At 46.2% G+C, this 6,337-nt stretch overlaps 1 pseudogene; it reads right to left on the bottom strand.

Annotated features, from left to right (window-relative positions):
• Positions 1-1,991: 1,991 nt before the first annotated feature.
• LOC112931961 (malate dehydrogenase, mitochondrial-like) lies at positions 1,992-3,248 on the bottom strand (annotated as a pseudogene).
• Between the last annotated feature and the right edge of the window lie 3,089 nt (positions 3,249-6,337).

A 6,337-nucleotide genomic window follows, 5' to 3' on the forward strand; every position in this document is an offset into this window, starting at 1 on the left:
CAGCCGATCCAAAAAATACAGATATGGGGGCCATGGTTCCTGGCCTCAGAGTTTGTCATAGGTAATAAAGACTGAGACTGTCAGTGATCCAATAAATTCAGACTGGGTGTGCCATCAAAAAGAAGTACGGGAGCGGGAGGGGATTTAGAAGTATTGGTTTTGCCTTTTGCCATCAATGCCACACACATCTGTTTACAAGTCATTTGTCTCTATGATTGTCACTTTTCAGTCCCCACTGTCTCTACCCCATTGGTTACTAAGATCTGACCATTTTGCCTTTGAGACATTGATCACTTTGTCCCCCTCATTCTCACTGTCACTCAACTGGCTTTGGTCTCACTTAAACTACTGTCCCCTTAACTGGTCTTCTTTCCTTCATGTTCTTTTTTTCCATCCATTCTTCATGCTGGCGAGATTATTTTGTTACAACAATGAGATGATATATGGCTGCAAACCTTCTAGAGGATCTTCATCTTCTACTTAACACATTCCAAACTCCTCATCACGGTCCTCAGTATTTTCCATGATGTGGTTCCAAGTCAACTTTCACATTTTATTTGGTCAGTTTTGTCATGTAAGGACACAGTGTAGATTGAATTTTGTTTTCTTTACTCAGAGCACACATTCTTTGACTAAGTATGAGTCAATCAAATATTTTGATGTCAGTGTTACCCCAGATTTTTCAAGAACTGTTATGTGATGAGGCATTAGAGCACAAAGAAATGTCAGGCTTAATCTAACAAAGAAATGTAATTCTTAAAAATACACTATTAACTCTGCCTCATTGGGCTACAAAAACAATACAAATTTAATCAATATCCTTTGAAATGAAATATTAGCAAACACATTGAAAAACATTGCCAAAAGCATCTTCTGGTCTTGATTTTACTAATCAATTTTAATGGAAGAGTCGTTTCTCACCAAGGGTCTGTTAATATTTCCAGGAAGCAGGTCCCCAAACTCTTCTTTCCTGGAAAGTGTTGCTCAACTGTGCATTTCTAATGTAACGAGTCCAGAGATTGTTAAGTGAAGACCAGCAGAGATAAGGAAAGTCATAGTCTGAAGAATCCCAAAGTAAATAAAAAAAATTAAATCAGCTGTTAAAATGAGAAAAAGATTTTCCAGCTAGATTGGAAAGGCAGTGGGTTTAAGCAGACTTGAAAAAAACCCATCACCTTTTGGTAAAGGAACAGTAACTGGGAAATGGAATATGGGACTCTGGGGGTTGATGGTATGTTTGAAGACCACTCTTGTTACGCAGAATAGAGTAAATCTGCTTGTCCCATCTTCTTTATAAACCACGAGGATGGAGTTGACATCTCCCACGAGTGATATATATTGTGTATGCACAGGCAAGTCCTCATGCTGCACTATTAAATTCACATGACACTCTCCCTTTCCTCAAAGAACATGTATTTACACATGCCATGTCTGTTCATCTCTCGCCTCTCTGTGGAAACCCAGCCAGAGCAATGTTGAGTGACTCAGTCAAGGTCACAGCATGATGAAAGTACTTGAGAGCTGGAAGGGAACCCAAGGCACCCATCCGGTGCCACCTGCATGAGTTCACGCAGCTGGGTAAGGCACATTGCTATTGCATGCATGTTGAAGTGATATATCAGTGTTAAATGGTAACACATGTAGTGCTTCCCACTGAAGATATGTTCTTGGCGAACTCTGTTGGAAAATATTATATGGAGATTTCTCCACGGTAAAAATAAAAAAAAAGAAGGGATTTTTTTTAAAGCAAAGTTTAAACAAAAATGAATAAGATCTGAAGCCCAGAATATTGCCACCCCCATTTTTCCAGGAATGGCAGTGGCCCTAGCAACCTTACTTGACTGAGGCTGTTAACTAGGAAGGTAGACTTGCACGGTGCAGGTATTCATTCCTAGAGAGAATCATCCAATTAATGCCAGCAAAACCATGTCCCGAAGTAGGAAGTAAGGTGATAAAGTGATTTCTTTCTTTTTTTTTTTTTTTTTTTAAAGAAAACGGAAGCCTGCTTTTATTGATGCACACATTGACAGACTTGCGATTGGAAGGGGCGGTGACGTTAACATGACACTGGTGGTTAACGCAACGGAAACATGAGGGCAGGAGATGGCTTTGCAGGGACATGATGCCTTCATAAGTTAGGGAAACGGATTGCTAGCTGACTGCCCTTTCATTTCATGTTCTTCACAAACTCCTCTCCCTTTTTGATGGAGGCCTTCAGCTCGGGGATGGCTTCTGCTATCATCTTCTCTTCAAAAGGGGAGATCTTGCCAATGCCTAGATTCTTCTTGATGCCCTTTTTCCCCAGCAGTAATGGTGTGGAGAAATAGGCACAGTCTGCTTCCTGGGATTTAACAAAGGAACATTCGACAACTCCTTCCTTCCCATTCATTGCATCCACAAGGGAGAAGACAAACCGAGCTCCAGCGTATACCATGGACAGGGTGGCAGAGCTTGCTCCAGCTTTGGCCTTCACCACCTCCGTGCCAGCCTCCTGAATCCGCCCAGTGACGGCTCTCAGCTGGTCCTGGGGAAGGTCCACCTTGGGAGTGCACTGAGAGATCAGGGGGATGATGGTCTTCCCAGCATGACCGCCAATGACAGGAACATTGACTCGCGCGGGATCCAAACCCTTTAGTTCTGCAATGAAAGTGTTGGCCCTGACAATGTCCAGGGTCGTCACCCCGAAGATTTTATTGGGGTCGTAAGCTCCGTGTTTCTTGAAAACCTCCGTTGCAATTGGGATGGTGGAGTTGACCAGATTTGAAATGATGCAGATCATGGCCTCAGGGCAATGCTGGGCGCAGGCAGCAGTCAGGGTGGCCACAATTGAGGCGTTGGTGTTGACCAGGTCATCCCGTGTCATGCCTGGTTTTCTTGGGACTCTGGCTGGAATAACCACCACATCGCAGCCTTTGAGGCAATCCGGCAGCTGCTCAGGTCCGAGGTAGCCTTTCACGGTTGCTCTGGTCTCGATGTGGCTCAGATCTGCGGCCACTCCGGGTGTATGAGCAATATCGTAGAGGGTCAGGCGGCTCACTAAGGGGCTGTTCTTGAGAAGCAGCGCAAGGGGCTGCCCAATTCCTCCGGAAGCCCCAGCACAGCTACTTTAGCATTGTTCTGGGCCGAGGTGCTGAAGCTGCGGTGGAGAGCGGCGCCGGCAGGGCGGGCGAGGGCGGAGAGCATGGTTGGTTGGAGCGGGCAGGGAGCCGAAGAGCAGGCGCAGGAGCCGGCGGCTGGCAGGTGACACCAACAGACAAAGTGATTTCTGTATGGGAAGAGACAAAAACCTTTGACGATGTTGTGCACTCAGGTCTCATCAATGGCCAACCAGGACTGCCCTGGGCTGGGAGATGTGTAGGCACCATGGGAGCTGCCACCCAGCCAGCGCCTAGCAGCCCAATCCTTCTGCAGGTGGAGAAACACTCATATCTGCTAAGAAGGATCTTCAAAAATGAGATAGGACACAAGCATTTGGGGAAGGCAGAAAGGCTCCTGAGTAATCCCTTGTGGGTATAATTAATTTCTAGCATGTGTGTGTCATTAACAGTCTAACAAATTGAAAGGTGGCTGGAGAAAATCCCCTAAGGAGAACCCTTGGGATTAACCTGCAACGTCTCCTAGCAGGTAGGGCTGCATGGTGGGACAGATGCTCATGTCTCACCAAATATCCCATGTTTTCACATCTCTCAGCCCTCTTGTAAATCCGTAGCCAACGGGCTGATGTATTTAAAAGCTGAGGTGCTGGGGCACCAGACAGGCTCAGTTGGTAGAACATGTGACTCTAGATCTCTGGGTGGTGAGTTCAAGCCCCATGTTGGGTGTAGAGATTACTTTAAAAAATAGAAAGAAAATTAAAAAAAAAAAAAGCTGATGTGCAACCTCATGCTTTCTCTTCTGGGGCCATGGTGACCCTGAAATTACATGCCCCAGATTTCATAGCTATTAGGTGCAAGTACATTGAGCTGCCCAGAAGGATCTCTGCACAGGCAGAGATTTCGTGGGGTTGAGAAATCGGTAAGTGTTAAACCAGTGATATTTAGGGAAGTATTTGTTACTGCAGCACAACCTAGCTTGTTCACACCAATACACACAGGATTGAAGTGACTGTTGTCCTAGGGGAACTTGAATAATTGTGACTAACATCTCACTTTTTGGTGAGATGTTTCTTGTTTCATCGCTTCTGACGTTCTCTCCCTTAGGACACAGGGTTATGATTAGAAAAATCTCAGTCAATCCTTTCACGTGGATGATAAGACCCTACATTTGATACTAAATTTACATAAGAACAAATACACACCCTTGCAGTGTTGGGCCTGAAATACTTGTGTGTCTCTGCTGGTTGCATGCCTGGTTCTTTACTTGGAAATAAATCCTCAGCTGTCTCTCTGTCTTAAAATTTTTTCCAGGGGATCCGTGGGTCGCTCAGTTGTTGAGCACCTGCCTTTGGCCCAGGGCGTGATCCTAGAGACCCGGGATCGAGTCCCGCATCAGGCTTCCTGCATGGAGCCTGCTTCTCTGTGTCTCTGCCTCTCTCTCTCTCTCTCTTTCTCTCTCATGAATAAATAAACAAAATCTTTAAAAAAAGGTTTTTTTCAATGCGCTTTGATCTACTTGACATTGAGTAGATTTCATTCTTTTCGATAAACTCTCCATCTATCGTTGAGAACACCCCTTCTTACCATAGCAGCATTAGGGATTTTTTTTTTAACTAAGCCATTAATATGACATTTCTGATGTCAGACATATTCCATTACAGCAGCTGTTTCATAAAATCAGGCATTATAAGTGGAGTATTCAACCACAGGTGATGGTCAAACAGAAACAGTGGTTGCCTGGCTTGTCCCCTTGGACCTAACCCCGAGAGCGCGAGGGCTACAAGGATGCACTGTATAGGAGGTCCACGCAATGCCCCCAGTGGTTGAGCTCTCACATCATTACGGTCCAAACAGTAGTTTGTTTGCCTTTTTAGGTTTATTTCAAGATGAATTACTTAGCTTTCAAAAAAGCCAGCTTCAATTTCTAGGAAATGCACAATAGAGACAGTTATGACTACAGTTGCCAGCTGAACGACATAAGTAAATAGGATACGTGAAGATTGGTCGCTTCATTTGCTCTTTATTTTACTAATTAAAATTATCACACCTTTGGAGTCTCTTTCTAAATTTGTGGTGTTGGTTTCAGGTGTACACTCCAGACTGTCCTTCTGTGCTCGCCGCAAGCGCAGGAACCATCTATCGCCACACGACCTGACTGCGGGATCACCGACTCTTCCCTGTGCCTTCCTCCCCGTGACTTTCTCCTTCCACACCTGGAAGCCTGGATCTCCCGCCCCCCCTTGCCTCATTTTGCCCATCCCCCCCACCTCACCCCCCTCTGGTGACCACAGTTTGTTCTCTGTATGGATAGGTCTGATTCGGCTTTTTGTTTGTTCTGCTTTTTTGATTCCACATAGGAGTGAAATCCTCTGGTATTTGTCTGTCTCTGGCGTGTCTCACTCAGCGCGATACCTTCTGGGTCCACCCATGTGGCTGTGAACGGCAGACCCCACTCTTTTCCACGGCCGAGTGATATTCCGTCGCACGTACGTGTACCTCTTCTTTATCCATTCATCGACCGACGGCCCCGGGGGCTGCGTCCCTACTCTGGCTATCGACGGCAGCGAACGCAGAGGTGAACCAGTGTCTGAGTCAATGCTTTCGTTTTCTGTGGGGTAAATAGTAGCGGAATTGCTCAAGCATATGGTAGTTCTAGTTTTAATTTTTTGAGGAGACGCCGTACTGCCTTCCACAGCATCTGTTTTTAAATCACTCACCTGCTGACACGTCCTTGATCAGGCCCAGCATGCAGCAAGGCGCCAGGGGAGACAGGTTTACGGCCCTGACCCCGTCCTCGGGCATAAGGAATATGTCCTTCATTGCATCTTTACAGGTGTCGCAATCAAGAGCAGTGGGAAGATTTAAAACAGCGCCCTGCTGCCCCTTCAACACTGCCCAACCCCCCGTCACGTAATCACAACCACACCTGTGCCTGCCCCCCTCTGGGCCAAGGATGGGGACTGGTGGCAGAAGTGTGATCCTAAACAAAGGCCTGAGGATAAGGGGGTTTGCTAGAGTCAGCCCTAAGTTTGGTGTTCCCGCCCTTCGGTGCTCTTGCTTTGACTTCTCCGACCCGCGGGGCTCTGGATCTATCCTGCCTTCATCTTAGATTCCCGTTTAACTCCTCAGGATGTACTTGTCTCCCCAGATTTTCAGCCGATCATCTGCTCTGACAGAGAAGCAGGGCTTATTCTTTCTCTTTCTCAGACCTGGACTTCTCATCCACCATCTGTTCTGATCTT

The sequence above is a fragment of the Vulpes vulpes genome, chromosome 10 (genome assembly GCF_048418805.1).
Source record: "Vulpes vulpes isolate BD-2025 chromosome 10, VulVul3, whole genome shotgun sequence".
Classification (NCBI taxonomy): domain Eukaryota; kingdom Metazoa; phylum Chordata; class Mammalia; order Carnivora; family Canidae; genus Vulpes; species Vulpes vulpes.